General features: G+C 43.1%; 1 long non-coding RNA gene across 1 annotated transcript; it reads right to left on the bottom strand.

Annotated features, from left to right (window-relative positions):
- Nucleotides 1–16,968: 16,968 nt before the first annotated feature.
- Nucleotides 16,969–18,907, bottom strand: LOC132018757 (uncharacterized). The gene is made up of 3 exons (XR_009404563.1): nucleotides 18,667–18,907; nucleotides 17,582–17,721; nucleotides 16,969–17,364 (listed from the first exon to the last, which is right to left on the bottom strand). It is a non-coding gene; the product is annotated as an uncharacterized LOC132018757 (long non-coding RNA).
- Nucleotides 18,908–19,769: the final 862 nt, after the last annotated feature.

Below are 19,769 nucleotides of genomic sequence, written 5' to 3'. Positions count from 1 at the left end.
AAATAAATAAATAAAATCTTAAAAAAAAAAAAAAAAGAAAGAAATGAGACTCTTCTGGTAGCTGGGACATCAGAAAAGGTTTGGGACATTCTCAGAATTTTTTCAGGTCCCAGGAAAGAAGCAGCCTAGAAAGGGACTTCCAGGACTGTTTCTTACGGACAGTGGGGTGTAGGGTTTTGCTCCTTCCTTATACCTGATGTATTTATAATCCCCCCATAACTAGAAGACCATTTCTTTTCATAATCAAAGCTCACATCTTTGTGCATTTTATTATATTCCAGGAACTATGCAAATCATTCAAATGTAATTTAATTCCCGAACGACCCTATAATGGACCATCCTCTCTACTCAGCAGATGAGGAAACTGAGGCAGACTTATCCGGTGACTTGCCCAGATTACGAATGGTGTGGTGGATTAGAAGCAAGGCAGTGGGGTTCCAGAGTCTGAGCTTGGATTCCTCCTCAACAGTGATTCTCAACACAGGCTGACGGTTGGCATGTCTGGACATGTTCGTGTTCATGTCTGGGAGTGAGGGTGAGGTGTGCTATAAGCAGCTAATAGGTCAAGGAGAGGCGTGTTTCTGAACATCCCATGGCACTCAGCATAGCAAAGAATTATCCAGCTCCAAATATCAATAACGTTGAAGTCAAGAGACCAGTCTTCTTTTTTATGTGTTTGCCAAAGGGAAGTAGTTTTATTTTTCTGACTATAAAGGTAATATATCATTATTAAAAAAATCAGTCATTTTAGAAAAAAAAAAAACATTAGAACATGAAAATTACCTGTAATCTCATCACCAGTGATAACTACGGTTAAGTTTTGTTTATATATATTCAGATTGGTTCCTCTGTGGGTGTACATGGGCACACACACATTTTTCTTTCATCAGCATTCTTTCTTGATGGTTTTCCTTCTTCAAAAAATAGAATCATGTTGTAGACACTGATCCTGACACCAACATTATTGCTTAAGCATACATTGTAATAAAAATACATATCGTAGACTTTTTTTCTTGTCAATAAGCATAGATCGTGGTGATTGGTTTTCAAAGCAGGCGTTCTCCCCCATAGCAGAAGTGTGTTGGAAATTTGTGGGGGTTGTTAATTTGGGTGGGGGTCTTGGAATTTAGTGGGTGGGAGCCCATTGACGTTCAGTACTCTATACCATGTAAGTCAGCCCTTCACGTGAAGAAGGAACTCTCATAATTTTGAAATATCTCCCAAGACATTTGTGAAGTTGAAAAACCTGTTTAGAATAATCTGAACTAAGATCCAAAGTTCATTTTAATTTAGACACAAATAATCTTTGCAGGGTTTTAACATGCATTACCTATTACAGAAAGGTAGAGAGATATCTAGGGAGGGTTGTACCTTGCTTTGTCTGTTTTTGGTTAATCCCATCATCAATAGCAAAGCAACAAATGAGACCTGAACTCCCAGTGCACAGCTGAAGGGTTTACATTTGTGCCTGGGAGGTTCATGGTGATTCTACACACAGGGGCCGACCTTGACTTCTGTATGTCTCCCAGTGTGCTCCTGTCTGTACATTTATAGATTGAAACACTTCATTGTCAGTTCCCCTCCTTCCATTTCTCTTTTCTGTTACAGTGAGGGCAATATATTGATCTTTTAAATTTATGTGTGTGATTCATTGTGTCATTATATTGATTTTTAAAGAAGCATGTGTGTAGGTTATATTATCCATGAATTTTATTTCAGGAGAGTAAAGGGAACATTATAAACATTTATTATAAAAAGGGGTCAAGGGGTCTGACCGAGCTCAGAACCACTGATTTATATCATTACACTTAATGTAGCCTCACTCCAGGGCATACTTTTATCATGGTTTATTTAGGCATCTACCACTGATGGATATTGAGGTGTTTGGGTTTATATAAGCAACACTCCAAGCATATTCATAAATATATCTCCGGGCATTGACAAAATTCATAGGAGAGGAGTTGCTGCGTCAAAGGGTATGTACATTTTCCATTTCAATATAGTTTTGCCAAAGTATCCCACTAAGAGAGTGTAAGACACACTTGTGTGAGATTCTGCTATGAAGGAAGCCATGCAAGGCAGCAGGCCCTGTACATCGCTCATTCTCTCTCTGGCTGTGATGGATGGCAGGGGCTCAATCCTGCTCCCAGCAGCAAGTGATGCCCTGAGAGCTGTGTGTCTGTGCCTAGGAGTGGGTGCTACGGCAGGACCCTGGTGCAGTGTCGGTGTCCTTCCTGACCTAGCAGCTCCTCTGGAGCTACCAAGCATCCTTTAATAAAGTCCTCCCCAGCATAAATCAGCATGAGTGGATTCTCTTGTTTGCAACAAATCTCCCTGACTGATGTAGAAATCCACTCAGTATCAAGTGACTGTGGTGGTTTTTTCCAGTGGTGTTTTTCACTTGGACTTTGTTGTTGGACAAACCTACCTCTGGACTTTGTTGTTTCACTTGGACTTTGTTTTGAATTGGGTCCTCTAAAAATTCATATGTTGCATTCCTAACTCCCAGCACCCCAGAATAGGACTTTATTTGGAAATAGGGTCATTGCCAATACAATTAGTTAAGATGAGGTCATACTGGACTAGGGTGGGTCCTACTCCACTATGAGTGGTACCCTGATGAAAGGGGAAAATTGGACACACACACACGAAGAAGAACATCATATAAAGACTGATGCAGAGACGGAGTGATGCTTCTACACACCAAGGAACTCCAAAGATGGCCAGCAAACAATCAGAAGCCAGAGGAGAAGTGCAGAACAGATTCTCCCTCATAGCCTGCTGCCTCCTGGATTTTCGTACTTCCATCCTCTGGAACTGCACGACAGTATAACTTTTGTTGTTGAAGCCACTCAGTCTATGATATTTTATTATAGGAACCCTAGAAAATTAATACAGATCTCTGATCTCTAGTTACTGATTTGTCATATCCTAATAACAGGGGCTCTGTCATTGCCCAGCAGAATTATTGAATGATGAAGCCTGAGGTAGTAACAGGAGTCATCTAGTCCACCCCTGACTCTGACATACAAAGAATGAAAACCCCAAAGGCCATGTGACTCATCCAAAATCAGACAGCTGGTGGCAGCAGGGCAGGGTATAGAAGACCTGACTTTTAAGTTGTGTCAAACATCCTTCCCACTGAGATGGGAACTGAAAAGGCAGCAAAGCTCCGGAGGTAGGTTTGGACAGAAGCCCCCCTGCTAGGTTTATAGGTACTGTGTTGTTTCCCATCAGAATCACCTGGCAAAGTCTCTAAAAGTACAGCTCCCTGAGGTCTCCCTGAGACACAGGTCTCCCTGAGACCCAGTGAATCACATTTCTGGGAACAGAGTCAGAGAATCTGTGTATTTTAAGAGTTCAGCCAGGTTTGGAGAATCTATTTTTTTTTTTTTTAGATTTATTTATTTTTTGTTTTAGAGAGAGGGGTGCAGGGAGCGGCACAGGAAGAGAAAGAGAGAGAATCTGAAGCAGACTCCTTGCTGAGTTTGGAGCCCTACATGGGCTCCATCTTCCAACCCTGAGAGCATGACCTAAGTGGAAATCAAGAGTCAGACACTTAACCAACGGAGCCACCCAGGCGCCCCCAGTTTGGAGACTAGCATACAACCCTCCTCCCAGCCTGCAAGCCAGAGGGGGTGGGGCCTGGGCTGTGGGACAGGCAGAGCAGGGGATGAGGGCTGCTGGCTGTGCGACCTCGGACACCTTACGGAAATTCTCCAACCTCCTTGCCTGTAAAAAAAAAGTAATACCATTCAGTGCCTCCGTAGACCATACAGAATTGAAAGAAAATTCAGGTATAGCACAGAGCAATGTGCCTGGCACGTAGTAAATACTCCTTAGAATTCTGCTATTATTGTATCGTTATTCATAAAGGCATAAGCATGACATTTACAAAGCCTTGTGTTTAGGCCACACCGCTCCCTCTGCTCCCTGATGTCAGAGACTGGGCCTACTCTTTTTATTTTTCCCTCCAATAAGGTCAGAGATTCATGCTTCTCTGTCTGCTTGGATATCTTTCTGCACCCACCAAAATCCTACTCACTGTGCAAGGTCAAGTGTCACTTCCTCGTAACACCTGCCTTAATCCCCTTCCTGTGTCTCCAGCCCCTAGTCCCAGCCTGGTCAAAGGTTGTTTCATTTCTGTGTTAATTGTCCCATGTCTGTCTGTTTCACCAGTCTGGCCCAGGATCAAGCACTGGGTCTGGTGAGAAGAGATGCGGGGGAGAATTTCCCTGAGTCAGAGAGAATGTGAAAGCTCATTCCAATGCTGACAAGGCCCTGTTGGACGTTTCTGAGCCATGAGTCAGGATTCCAGGTGGCAGTGATTCATCGACAGCTCCTTATAGAGGTCAATGCGTGACCAAAAGAAATGTATGTGTCAAAGGTGGCAATCAACCTCAGATGTAATTATTAGGGAATGGCAGAAGGATTCGGGGTCATGGATGTCTGGAAGACTCTTTCAGAGTCCTCAGCAGGCAGCACTGTGCATCTGGCCATGATCTCCATGGAGTCCGTACAGCAGATCCTGACTCTGACAGAGAGAAGTGTACAGATTCCCCAGAGGAAGGAATGATAGTTAAGGAATAAAAACATCACCTGTGTGCGGGCTGTATTAATCACGGTTGTGCTTTGTGAGGATCCGGTTCCATAGAAAGTTATCTGTGCCCACATTTCTTATCATGGATGTTTCAGGGTATTAGGTCAGGCAAGATGAAAGAGGGAGAGAGAGGGAGAAATTGATGAATGGTGTACTGCTGGGTTATTTTTCTCTTAAATATCTTCTCTTTTTTATCTGTTCTAACATCCTGACCTGAAAAGAAATTTCTATCACTCTTTCCTCTTACTGAAATGGTGCTGCACAGGTTTGAGGTAGACGATGTCACTCAGGTAGACCATTGTGAACAAAAATAGAGGCAGCTCTCAGGGGCCAAGGTAATAGATGACACAGATGATCAAAACCCACTGGAAATCTCCAAGCTTCTATTTACCATAACTCCGGTCTTCTCTCCTGCTCTCCTGGGTTTACCAACACTGCCAATGATCTGGCAAATGCTTAGTAACCTGGTGACTTGAGATGTTTTCTGCCATTGCACAGCAAACTATTAATTGCTAGAGAGAAATATGTTTTCCATTTCTTTCTAGAGATCTTCTTCCTCCCAAAGCCAGTCTCTAAACTTTGCTTCCTCTTGCCCTTCTTTTCACATGATAGCTATTGTTAATTGCCTGATCCTCTGCTATAGTGTCTCTTAAATTTATCCCTTTCTCTCCACCTAACCCCAACTGTCCCGTTAGAATTTCATTGCTTTATGCCTGAATCACTGCAACCTTCCTTTCTGCTCCCAGACATCTCACATACAACCTCAACCATGACTCACCACTCAAACACCAACACATTATGTACCCTAATATTCAAAGTCTTGTCTATGTTGACCCCTCTGGGCCTTATCTTATATTTCTTTTTCCACCTGTCTACCATCCAACCATCCTTCCATCCATTCATCCATCCATCCACCATCCATCTATCCACCCACCATCCATCTATCCATCCATCCATCTACCCATCTGTCCATCTACCCATCCATCCATTCATCTATCCATCCATCCATCCACCCATCCATCTCATTTGTCTGTCTATCTATCTATCTATCTATCTATCTATCTATCTATCATCATCTATCACCTATCTTCCTATCTATCCATCTTTCATCCCCTCTATTCTCATATACAGGTTTTTACCTGAATGAGGGCTATGTTCCCTCTGCCCCCAGAACACTTCTGTTCATTCTTTTTTTTTTTTTTTTTTTTTGACAGATATCGCCCTCGGCCCACAAGGACGACAAGAACCCTGGTTCGGATGCATCTTCTCTCTCTTCTCTCTCTTTATTTCCTCAAGTCTACACACTTATATACACTTACATGACCAGTCAGCGAGCAGGGTACAGGAGGGAGCGAATCAGGCTGCCCACCTAAACGAACAACTTCGCTAGCAACCAATGCTGTTTACTTCCTCTTTGGGCATTCCGCTTAGTCTCACGAGGCAATCCTAACCTGGCAACTAGCCAGGCGCCATCTTTTAATGGTGGAGGCCGCCCTGGCCAGGGGCCTGCCTCCGACAGACAGAGAGAGATCACAAGTAGGCAGAGAGGCAGGCAGAGACAGAGGAAGGGAAGCAGGCCCCCTGCTGAGCAGAGAGCCCGATGCGGGACTCGATCCCAGGACCCTGAGATCACGACCCGAGCCAAAGGCAGTGGCTTAACCCACTGAGCCACCCAAGTGCCCCACTTCTGTTCATTCTTGACACCACACCTGTTTTCTAAGTCCTATGAGATGCTCTTCAAATAAATCATAGCCCCATGTCAACAATCCTGGGGGATGTTGCATACCTCATCCCCTCTTGGGGTTCACAATGCACATTTATACTTTCAAAGCCTTTAGAAGTCCTATAGCCAAATATATGCTATTCTTTCTACCTCAAATATTCCTCCAACCCCCTACTAACTAAATCTTAACTCATCTTTTAGGCCCTGCTTGAATGTCATTTTCTCAGGGAGCCTTGTCTTCACCCCTCCTCTCAACGAGGTGAGGTTCCATTACACCTTCTAGAGCACCTTCCATTCCTCCTGCAATCTGACCATCCTATTTCTAACCATCATAACGTCTGTATTTCCAGCTGGAATGCAACTTCCTCAAAGGCAGAGTCCACCACTCTCTTATTTGATGTCTTATTCCCCAACACACAACACAGTGCCTATCATGCAGGGGACTTATACACATTATCCACCAAGTAAAGGGGGGAAAAAACATAACTTTGGGAAACATTATGGCAAAAGCATGATTTTGGCTTGAGAAATTTTCTCCCTTCTTATACAACAGGTACTGGCCCACCATGATACACACTTGGAAAATGATTCCCCTTCCCTTTGCCTGAAATGCTTTATCTCCTTGACAGATAACAAATCCTATCCCTGGCTATCAGTTAGGACAATTTTTGTTGCAAACCACAGAAAATCCAGTTAAAACTAGTTCACATAATCAAGGGCTTTGAGAAGTCTAGAGCTAGGTCTAGTTCCCAGCAAGGGTTTATGTAGCAAATCAAATGATGTCACCAGTGGCCTGGTTTCTCCTTGGCTCCTCTTTGTCTTCTATTTGTATTCCATGGTGAGGCTTCCTCCCACATTCTGCCCTGGGTTCCCCCTTTGAAATAGAGGAAAGGTTGTCCCACTGCCTCAGATCATACTGAGTATATTCTGATGTCCTCTAAGCAAGGCATGAAGCTTTTCTTTCTAGGAGAGTTCAAAGCCTGGGAGTCACTCATGCTTGGGGGCAGAAGTCATCTGGAGGTGTCTTCACTCATATATCTGGCAGCTGAGCCTCAAGTGGAACTGCAACTGGGACTATGGACCAGAACTACCAAACCCAACCTCTTCCTGTGACCTCACAGCATGGAGGCCTTTGACCTCTTACATGGGGGCTCTGGGCTCCAAAGACAATTATCCCTAGAAAACCAAGGTGGGGCTTACCTTTTAAGAACTAGCCTCAAAAGTCACATAGTATCACTGCCAAAGTAGTCACAAGCCCATTCAAATTCAAGAGGAAGAAACAGGGCGCCTGGGTGGCTCAGTGGTTTAAGCCTCTGCCTTCAGCTCAGGTCATGATCTCAGGGTCCTGGGATCGAGTCCCGCATCGGGCTCTCTGCTCAGCGGGGAGCCTGCTTTCCCCCTCTCTCTCTGCCTGCCTCTCTGCCTACTTGTGATCTCTCTCTGTCTATCAAATAAATAAATAAAAATCTTTAAAAAAAAAAAAAAAAAAAAAAGAGGAAGAAACAGAGGGCCCATCACTCATTGGGAGAAGTTTCAAATCATATTATAAAGAGTGTGGGTTAGGAGATATCATTGTGACCATCTTTCAGAAATACAATATGTCACACTCCATTACATAGTTTAAGTCTCTTAAGGGCCAGAGATCTTTAGAAATACTACTTGAATCAGCCACTGAATCTAAGGATAGGAATAATTTGCCAATTATATGTTAATTTAATCTGTAACAAGATCAAACAAACCTTTGTTAGGTTTTCTATTTAAAGTGTTTAAAAGATTCTGTTCTGTTAGAATATGCATAAAATAAATGGTTGCATGCAAGATTAAAATAGAGAAGAAGATTCTAGGGATAACCACTTGAGGACTTGAAATAGTCATTGGAAGTAGATTTGGTCTTAGGAAGAAACTGGCTCGTGGAACTGTCCAAACAATTTTCCAAGTTTTCCATCATGTGCTCCCCCTCTAGAATCTTCACCTTGAACTCAGTCCACATCAAATTTCTGTGGTTTCTCAAAGCTTGCTATAAACTCACTCTCCTTAGGACCTTTGCACATGCTAATCCTCCCAAATGAGACTATTTCTAGTTCTAATCCTCATCTAGCTTAGATGACACCTTCTCCAGGAGGCCTTCTCTGACACACTTCTCTTTTTTACCATCTCAAAATGTCCCATCTTTTGGGTACTGACTGGTTACTTGTTTGTCTCCTCCACTAAGCTGTACACTCTGAGAAGACAGAGACAAAATCCATCTCAGTAACCATTATATGATAGTGCATGACACACAGCAAGTCTTCAAACAAAATGGAGCAGATGCTGTCATTGCCCCACCCACAGCCTCTTGTCCTTATCATTTTAGCCCAGGATGGTCCCAATTCTAGCTGCCAGTATTTGCACTCCTTTGGCTGAGCACTTTCTCTGGCCACCAAAACCTGCTTTGGCCACTCCAGAAGCAGGGCCAAAATTCTAGGGAATTCATGCTTCCTGGGAGCAGTCCTCAATCAATGATTAATGGGAGTTGGTATACAAATATCCCAGTGCCCTCGACTCTTGGGTGGGATAACTCTGAGGCATGTGTTCTACACCAGATCCCAAAGTTTCCCAGCTGACCCAACATTGCACCATTGATTGGCTATCTTCTTTCTCTGTCTTATTTCCTCACCTCACAGCTGGTATTTTCTTTGGTTCTCCAGTAAAGGACTTGTTTTCAAGTCCTTGACTTGGTCTCTGCTTCCTTGAGAACCCCCCTAGGACAGAATGTTTGTTGAATGAACAAGGGAGCCTCTGTTCTAGTCCCTGCCCCCGACTCACCACACCACAGCTGGTGCATGCAACCCAATAGCCAGTAACCATGCCTGATCCGAGCCAGGAAGAACGAACACCTAGCAGGAAATTTTAAACCTTCATTTCTTTCTCCAGTGACATGTGTAATCAAGACACAAACACAGGAATGTTATTTTACTTAAAAGAGCAATGCTGAGAAATGGCACAGAAAGGGATGGTTAAATCAGTAAATGACATGACACCTGTGAATGAAATTAGCTCTAGCAGCCGAGACAAAGACTGGCTAGATCAATTTCCAGATGAATAATACCATTTGTTTTTCAATTGCTTGGCACTTGACTGGCTTTGCACAATCTTTCTTTCATCCTGCTGCAGAAATGGAGACCAAGAGCCACTCTAGGAGGGTCACACAACACTGGAGAGGGAGCAGATGTTGGAGGTAAGAATGGAATTTATGGTTTCTCTTCTTCCCCTCCTCTACGAGCCATTGTTGTAATTTGGAAAGAGATTTGAAGTGGATTACATCCTGCCCTGGGGTCAGTGAGAGGACCTACTCTTTTACTCCCCCACCATCCTTCCCCTACAATTCTCTTCTTTTTCCCCTTCCAGTTAATTAATAGGTGTTTGCTGGATATGGGAAAAATAAGACGCATTTCTCTGGGGGATAAACACTGGAGAAGCTTGAAAAGTATGAGGCTTCATTCTGCAAAGGGCCCTCTGAGGTCAGAAAAATCAATGATGCAGGATTTGATGTTCTCTTTTGGCCACAACCCAGCTCCATATCTGAGGGGAGAGGAGGGGACAGCGAGGAGCAGCGAGCCCCAGAAAAAACAATATTTGTACTTCCCTCCTCTGTCAAAAGAAATCATCTTTAAATTGAACATAAATCTATAGAGGGTAAAGAAGTTGTAAGAAATCCAAGAACCCCAAAGTATTGAGAAAGCAGGAGCTATTTTGCCATATTTAGAGAGTGTGTGTGTACATCGGCACCTGGGCCCTTGAGGGGCGCGGTTCCTTACTTGAATCTGTCCCCTCCTCCCTAATGCTGACTGACAGGTCTTCCTGCTTCTAGTGTTCTCTCAAATCCAGTCACCCACCAATCTTATCAATCCAGATCCTACCATTGGACTCACCTACTTAAAACTAGTGGCTCTCCGTTGCCTCCAGGTGGCATACTGAAATGCTCACAGAGCCCAGAAGGTTGCGTGGAAGCCTGAGGAATTGGAAAGGACTGGGGCAAACAGAGAGCCCCCCACCTGGTTTAGAGAAGGCAGGTATGACACGGGCCCGCTCCTGCAAGACCAAGAATCCAGGGATGTCAGATCCAGCTCTTCCAAGGGATGTCAGGAGGGTACTGACTTGTAAAACTTTGTAAGAGCTAAACAAAACAGGTCCTTAGGATTTAAAATATATATATATATATATATCGCATGGCCACTAGTTTGCAAGCTCGAACGCTCTGGATGATATGTAAACCCCTTCACGTGGCATCCGATGTCTTCTACGGTCTTATCTATTCTTGTGTCTGTCCCAGTCATCTATTCCTCACTTTCTCTGCACCTGAGGCCTCACACCCCCCAGGGGCAACTCAAGTTAATATACAGAATTGAAAGGGGAGGATACGGATACGGACTTGTCTTGAAGTGGAGTCCACAGACCACGCTCACCATTTTTGCTCAGGTTGCTTTACAAATGGACCTGAAGGGGGCTGAGAGAGATTACAGGGGGCACCAAGTTCCCCCTTGGGTTCCTTCCTGGTGCACATCCCCCTCTAGTTTACCCTCCAGAAGTTCAAAGACCCTGTTTCCTCTAACAGGATATTCTTCTATGCTCTTATGCACCTGGCCGACTTGTATTCATTTTTCAAAACCCAGCTTAAATATCGCCTCTGAGTCCCTGAAGACTCTCCAGAAAGAGTCACTCCCTTTTCCTTCTGTACCTTGCATGCATTGTTACTACCACCTGGTCACCATGTGGTGTATATAATGCTTCCTGTGTCTGACTCCCCCGTGGACTGGGGACTATCTGAGTTGGAGGCTGTGTCTTATATTTGTGTCCTCAGGGCCTGGTTCACGGAGCCCTCCTTCTACTTCTGTATTCCAACATCTAGAATCATCTCTCACACTTCTGCGAACACACCAGACATTCAGTAACTGCTTGTTGAAATGAAACCAAACTGAGAACTGAGAATTCACGTTGCCAGGCTCCTGACTCACAACTTCCTTATAGAATGTACCTCGCCCGCCACCTGCCTAACCCACTTATGTAACCCAGTTTGGCATTTCTGATTCCTCACTCAGCCTGGGAGGTTTTACAATGGGCCGCACCTGCTGTGGGGTCGGGGACAGCCGCGGGGGAGCAGGTGGATGGCAGAGCACAATTACACAGAGCCGCGTCTGGCCAGATTGGAGAAAGGGCAGCTTTGTCAGGGTGCCTGGATGCAGCACCTGTGCTGAAATCGGGGCAAAAGGAAAAGGAATGCAGTGGCTGACCAGTGCTCCCCTTGGAAGCGGTTCTGGAAAGTGGCAGGGACAGGGCCCAGCGGGTAGAGGAGGAGGACCAGCTTCCTAAAAGCCAGTGGGGATTTCTGGGGAGGAGGAGTCACGGAAGGGACCTTGCACAGGGTGGATGAAACAAGCTTCTATTTTTGTGGAAGCCAAGGGCAGTGACTGTACTGAAATGCCCTGGCCTTGTGGGCAGGAGGGTGGCCTGGGACACCCTCCGTCCCTTCCTGCCCTGGGCAAAAACTCAGAAGAGGCACCATGCCCCCATGTTCTGGCACCAGTGGGCCAAACCACAGACAGGCAGTCCGTCATCCCCAAGTGCCTGGAAAGTGAGCAGAGAAGGAAGAAATTCTAAGTTTGAACTGTGCTCTGGACTGGGTGGAGACATGTAAGTCCATCAGAAGGAGGGGGCCAACTCAGCAGTCTTTTCTGGACTCACAGGCCCTGGGGAAATTTCCCTAGGGGCAGTGGGAAATATTTGGAAAAGGTGCCTTTAACCAGAAAAGAAACCTTGTCACTTTTGATATTCTATTTTTATTTGTTTTAATTTTTTAAAATTCTGTTCAGTTAGCCACTGTATAATACATAATTAGTCTTTGATACAGTGTTCAATGATTCACTTTTGGTATTTTAAAACCCAGGAGAGAGTGCTCTCGGTGGCTCAGTTGTTTAAGCATCTGACACTTGATTTTGGCTCAGGTCATGATCTCAGGGTTGTAAGATTGAGCCCTGAGTCAGGATCTGGGCTCATCAGGGAATCTGCATGAGATTCTCCCTCTCTCTCTGCCCCTTCTCCACCTCTATTAAAAAGGGGGAAAAAAATAAAACCCAAGAGAAAATGTCTTGTTTGTGCCAGGGACTTTTTTGGTGGGGGGGGGGGGGGGGTATTACTTTTTTTTGTATTGTTTTCATGTATTTTTCTTTACATTATTACTTCAGTTAATCCTCATAAGTCTTCTTGGGCGTAGGCATCATTTTCAACCCAAAGAAAGTCATGTTTGTCCCAGAGAGCAGACATCTCGTTGAGCTCATTTTCTTATACTAGTTCAGCTTCTGTTTGGCCACCAGGAGGAAGGAGAAGGCTGAGGTGAGATGGAACCAAGAGAAAGAAAACAATGTAGATGCGATGCTGCCTTTTCCTCCTGTAGGTGTCTCAGTACAGCTGTAGTATGGTTAGGGATAAAAGGGCATGAGATTTTTTTGGATTTTTCAAGAATGACTCAGACTCAGGACTGGGCAGAGTTGCTCGCTACATTTAGGGTCGAGAAGACCATTCTCTTTGTCTATACAGAGATGGTTTTTACCCTGGTGCCCAATCTTTGCCCCTCTAGGGAGATTTAAATGAGTCTTCAAATAGCACTCTTGCATGGTTTTGGCAATGCAATCATGAGTGACTCCTGGAGACAAAAGGCAGGGTGGGGGTGGGGACCAAGTGCAGAGATGCAACAGGGGACAGATGCGACGACGTAGTTGTGGCTGACAGACTGTCTCTGCACCTGTGAGGCACCCTCTAGGGACTCATAGTGACAAGTTCCAGACACTGTGGAGGGGTTCGTTTTTGGCAGCCAGACCTGGGGGTGCTCAGGCAACTAACTATAATTTGTCATTAATAGTAAGTGTGACTTTGGGGCTCCTGGCTGGCTCCATCAGTGGAGCGTGGGACTCTTGGTCTCAGGTTTTGGGTTTGAGGCTCAGGTGGGGTGTAGAGATTACTTAAAAATAAAATCTTTTCAAAAAAGCATATGTGACCTACCTTAAAGACACAAGTCCACGAATCATCTGAATACCTGGATCGCACCACTTTTGAAGAAATTAAGTACTTTTCAAAACCTGGACAGCAAACAATGGTGTGCAAAGGAGAGGAATGGAGAGCTGATGGGATTCAGAATCAGCTCTTGCTAATACTCTGGAAGAGCGTCGTACTCTGCGAACCCCAACCTTTCCTTTTCATCACCTATTCTTTTGTGGCAAATTGGTCAATCATTTGAATGTCTTTTTGCCTTGATTTCTACCTTTTAGTGAAATTCATACAGTATTTACTCCCAATAATTCACTACAAAGAATCATTACTGTCTAATATAGAAATATACACTGTTGAGCTTGTCTGGTAAAAGAAAATAATTTAGTTACAAGGCACAGCATTCCATTTTTAAAAGAAGTCGGAAGAAAAAGGAGCTATCCACATAACAGAAAAACAATAATTGTGGTTATGTGAGTTAAGTAACTGTTGATGTTTGTGGTTTGTTTTGTTTTTTAAGAATAACACTGGAGAAGACTAAATAATGTTAAAATGGCAATACTCCCCAGATTGGCTTACAAAGTCAACACAATCCCTGTCAAAATCTCAACTGCCTTTTCTACATAAATTGATCTTAATTCATATAGAAATGTAAGGGACCCAAAGTAGCTAAAACAATTTTGAAAAAAAAATCAAAGTTGGAAAACACAGGCTTCCCAATTTCAAAACCTATGATAAACCTACCCGAATCATAAGACAGAGTGGTACTGGTATAAGGATAAACATATATCGAGAACCCAAAAATAAATTCATATATTTATAGATAATTGATTTTCAATAAGGGTGCCAAGATAATCCACTAGGAAAAGAATAGTTTTTCAACAAATGGTGTTGGGTAACTGCATATCCACATGTAGAAAGGAAGGAAGGAAGGAAGGAGAAAGGAAAGAAAGAAAGAAGAAGAAGAAGAAAGGAAGAAAGATAGATGAATTTGGATCTGTACCTTGCACCATATACAAAAGTAATATGAATCAAAGACAAATGCAAGTGCTAAAACTATGAAACTCTTAGAAGAAAAGAGGAGTAAATCTTTATGACCTTGAGTTCGTCATGACACCAAAGTACAAAGAAAGAAACAACAGATAAGTAAAACCTCATCAAAAATAAAAACATTTGTGTTTTAAAGAACACCACCAAGAAAGTGAAAAGACAACCCACAAAATGAAAAGTATGTATTTGAAAATCTTATATATGATAAGACTCTATATCCAGAATATATTAAAAAAAAAACCTCTTACAACTCTACAACAAAAAGATAAACAGATTTAAAAATGGGCAAAGGATTTGGACACACATTTATTTAAAGAAGACGTACAAATACCCAATAAAAATGTGAAGAAATGTTTATCATCACTAATCATTTAAAAAATGCAAACCAAACCTGAATGAGATCTCCCGTCACACCTACTAGCAAGGCCTATAGTAAGATAGATGGACAAAGAGCAAGTGTTGGGGGGAAATGTGGAGACATCGGAACCCTTATACTTTGCTGGAGGACATGAAAAATGTGTTTCCCTTCTGGAAAACAGTTCAGCAGTTCTTAAATAAGGTAAACATGGAGTTAAACGGGAGTTCCCGTCCTAGGTATACACCCAAGAGAACTGGAACTAAGAACCTACACAGTAACTTGTAACAAGTTAAGTTAGAATTAAATGTTCATGGGGCATCTGGGTGGCTGAGTCAGTGAAGCATCTGACTCTTGACTTCAGCCCAGGTCATAATCTCAGGGTGGTGAGATTGAGCTCTCTGTGGGGCTCCATGCTGGGTGTGGAGCTTGCTTAAAATTCTCTCTTCCTCTCCCTGCTGCCCAGGCCCCCTGGCTCGCATGTATGCACACACTCTCTCTAAGAAAGAAAGAAGAAGAGAATTAAGTGTTCATAGCAGCATTATTCATAACAGCCCAAAAATGGAAAAAGCCCACGTGTCTGTCACCTGTTGAGTGGATAAACGGAAATAATATGTCCATACAGTGAAATGTTATTTAGCCTTAAAAATTGAAGTATTGATCCGTGCTACAACGTGGATGATCCTTGACAGCACTGTGCTAAGTGAAAGAAGCCAGACATAAAGGCCACATATTACAGATTCCCCAACATCTACGAAGTTAGAATAGACAAATCCATAGAGATAGGAAAATAAATTAGTGTTGCTAGGAGCTAAGGGTTTGGACAAGGAGAGAAGGAGTGTTGATGAGTATGCATTTCTTTTTGGGGTGATGAAAATGTTCTGGCGTGAGATAATGGTGACGGTTGCACAACCTTGTGATTATGGTGAAACCACTGAATTATGCACTTTAAAAGAGTGAATGTTATGGCATGTTAATTACAGCTCAATTAAAAAAAAATACCTCAGGTGTGGGTCAAAAAAATAGATGAGCAAAAAGGAATAATGCTAAAGAAAGTATGGTGTGACTGTGTAGCCACAAGTTCATGAAATATGAGCCTAGAGTCTCCCCGCAAAAAGAGCTTGCCTGATCCTAAAAAAAAACCTGGAGAGAGGATCCTCCATTGTCGTTCATGCTCAGACAGCTGAGCGTCTCCCCCTAGAGCTGGTGCAGAAAAGAATTTCCCTCCAGTCTCTTTCAAGAATCTCAGCCACCGTCCCCAGGGCCTCTGACAGCCCAGTTCCCACACTTCACCTTTCTACACTGCTACATTCCAGAAATCAGGGTGTTCCTAACACATTTAATGTTTTGTCATGTATTACCCAAGTCTAAAGCCTCAATGACCTCACGGAATTCAGGCTGCAAAGGAAACGATCCAAGGTTCACAGATACGGCCATTACAGCATGTTGTATAACTCTGAAAAACTGGAATGATCTAGCTACCTGACGATAAGGAATTGGTTAGGAAAATGATGGTACAGCTTTACAATGGAATATTATGGAACTCTGGAAAGTAGTGTCTAATAATTAATGTTTAGCAACATAGGGAAATGCTTATGATCATGGCAAGCACAAAATACAGTGGATGCAGAATCGAATGGGCATTATATCTCAACTCTGGTAAAAATATACTTAAGAAATATTCCAAGAAATATTCCATGATATTAATAGTGATCATTTTAGCAGGCAGATATTTCCACTCTAAATTTTCTTTTCAAATTTTCTACAGTAAATATGTCATATTTTTCTCATTGGAAAAAATAATTATTTGAGGGAGAAATTCCAGGTGACAAAACAGAAGAATTTTAGCAGCCTTGGAGGTACTATGTACATCTCATTGGCCAGAATCCATCCCGGGGCCACTGCTTGTTTCCCCTGTGTGCCCAGAGAAAAGGAAATGATTTGAGGAACCATAGGCGACCTCTGGCACAGGGTTGCAAGAGTGTTCGGGCATCGGCTAAAGCTCACATAGCTGGTAAGTTGGACCAAAGGTTCAGAATCAGGACCGAGTCTCATCCAGCTTGTCATTATGCCCTCTTCCAGGTCCCAACATTCCTCTCCCTTCTGGAATGTTCTCTAGTGCATGGATGCTAGGCTCATCAGTAGGGAGGGTAAGAAAGTCTGATGAAAATGTTAATGCAAAATAGAGTTGGAGCCTTTCTAGACTCAACAACAATTCTTGTACCATATTTTCTTCCCAGGTTTTTTTTTTTTTCCCCTTGATCAACATCTGTAACTCCACATTAAACATTAACATGCGGCCTATGTATAGCCGTGTTGAATCACTCTATTATACTCCTGAAGCTAACTAACTGAAATTAAAATTAAATCTTTTAAAAAAGAAAAAGAAAAATGCTGCCATTAAAAAAAAAAAAACACTAAAGTGAAGCAGACACCAGTTTTAAGGCAATTCATTACTGTGCTTATGATATACGCCATCATTTATAGGTTTGTTTCTGCAAAAGCAGGACTTCAAAGGCTCTTCCAGGCTCCCTCACCACGCCTTTCCCAGCCTGTGTGCTCTGCTGCCGCCGGTGGAGGGCTGGGCTTGGCTCTGCCTCAGGTTCTGATGGTGAGCTTTCCCCGGGAATGGAGAAAAAGCAAAACAGAACTGAGTATAAACATGAACTTGACTGACTAATCGTTATCATTAAACAAAGGGGTTATAATTCAAACATGATTTAAAGAAATACAGATACCTGCGGATATTTGTTCACAAACATTTGTTTTAAAAAAACGAGAAGGGATCTAATTAACATCATCTTGACACTTCAAACACATTTTCTTATCTAACCTTCACATGAACCCTGCTGGGATGGGTCTTCCCATCCGGGTTCTGCAGATGGAAGCGGGCACGTGGGATCGTGAGTGAGTGGGTTCATCTTCTTGGCAATCTCTTGCTCTGGTGTTTAATTCTCTGACCCATTTCCTTCTCTAGGAGAAAGGAGTGGAAAATAATAAACAAATAAAATAACTACTTCTCAGAGTCTAGGGAGAACTGAATAAGATGATAGCACTGAGATGTGACTGTGACGACTATTTCATTTACAGATAAGGAAAGATAGGCTCAGAGAGTCATTTTCTCAAAGCCAGCCAGAAGTAGCAAGGCTGGGGCTTGAGCCCCCACTTCTGTAGGTCTGATGCCTGAACCCTTTCTCTTAGCTCTTGCTGCCTTCAATATTCTAGCAGGCACAAGACTCAGGCACAAAGATGCCTACACTGACCAGCCTATAGTTCACAGGTACGTTTCCTTTCCTTTTAATATATAAAATGTCTCGAGACCCCTGGGTGATGCTCAGTTAAGCCTCTGACTTCTGGTTCCGGCTCAGGTCATGATCGAACCCCACGTGGGACTACACACTCAGCAGGGAATCTGCTTGAGATTCTCTCTCTCCCTCTGCCCCTCTTGCTCATGCTTTCTCTCTCTAAAATAAATAAATAAATCTTTCTAAAATAATTTTTTATTATGCTATGTTAGTCACCATACAGATAAATCTTTAAAAAAGATAAAATAGCAATAAAAAGTCTCAATCACTGTCTATTCAAACTCTACCACCTGTTAAATTTTTCTTTATTTCAAGGTCTAGAATTGAAAGCTTAGCTCATTTGCCTTCCATCTTTCTCTCCCAGGATGAATGCTCATCTGGAAATACTGGAGTTTCTGGAGCCATCTCTCTAAAATGCAATAAGAATTTATCAGAGTCTTCACTCACCTCGTGAGGAGGGCTGGAAGAGGGCAGAGGACAAAGGCGAGAAATCACAAGACCTGAGTACCAGCCTCACCACGTACTAGCTACTGCACCTCAGGTGATTTCTCCTGCGCAAGTCTCAGGTTCCTTAGCCCTGAACTGGAGACACCTGTAACACACACCGACTTACCGCACAAGCTTGTGGGATCAAATGAAGTGGAGCCCTTTGCAAATTGCAAAGTTCTGTGTGATTGCCACAATCTATCGCCAGGCAGTTCTTCAAACAGGAGACAGATTTCTTTCCCTTGGCAATAATCGTGAGTAATATATTCCAGGATGTTTTGCATTTTCCTGTGCTTAAAATAAAACTGAACCCAAACAAGAATGCAGACATGGTCCCGCGTTCTGCAACTTTGGTTGAGTGTCTCCTATGTGGGAGGCTCTTTGCTTCAGTGCGCTGGAGATAAAATGTAACCCCACCCCCAGCTACTTCGCCGTCTAGTGGAAGAGGCTAGACATTTATACAAAGTGTTGGATACTTTAACAGAGGAACAAGTACAGTGTTAGAAACGTCGAAAGAAGCAGGGGTTCCTTTTAGTTTAGTGAAATCTGGGAAAACTCCTTGGAGGACGGAATATTTGAGTTGGGTCTTAAAGTTGGCTAACATTTGAGAAAGTAAGGAGAACCAGTTGAGCAGAGATTTGGAGATGGGAAAATGCAGGCTGTGTGTGGAAAGGGAGGAGTAGTTTGACTTAACTGAGTCAAAGGGGACAAAAAGAAGATGGGACACAGATACAGATTTGAGGGTACTTGAAAGTTAGACTGATGATTTGTTTTTTTTTGAATGAGAAATTGAAAATTGATCCAGCACAGGGTTACAGAATGCCCTGGGGTAAATGGAGAGACCAGAGGCAGGCAGAATGCTTCAGGGATCATTGCAGTGGTCCACATGTAAGGAAATTCTGAATTTAGGATAGCAACAACAGAAACAGGGAGCTATCTTATAGGTGTAGACTCTGAAAGACTGGTCAGAATAAGTAATATAAAAGGAGCTCTAAGAAATGGTAAACAAATCAGGGTTCGTTTCAAGGTTTTAAAAGCTCCACAAAATCATCGATTTGACAAATAGGGGCTGAAAATACTGCAGTGAGCAAGACAAACAAGTTTCTTTGTGGGAAGGAGGAAGACCCGAAACAAGTAACCCAATACGGAAACAAGGAAGTAAGGAATAGGGTAATTTGACCCCATGTCCAGGGAGCAGGACAGGGGTGGGGAAGGTAAGGGAGCCACTCA

Source organism: Mustela nigripes, chromosome 5 (assembly GCF_022355385.1).
Source record: "Mustela nigripes isolate SB6536 chromosome 5, MUSNIG.SB6536, whole genome shotgun sequence".
Lineage (NCBI taxonomy): Eukaryota > Metazoa > Chordata > Mammalia > Carnivora > Mustelidae > Mustela > Mustela nigripes.
This window is presented reverse-complemented; position numbering and strand designations above follow the sequence as displayed.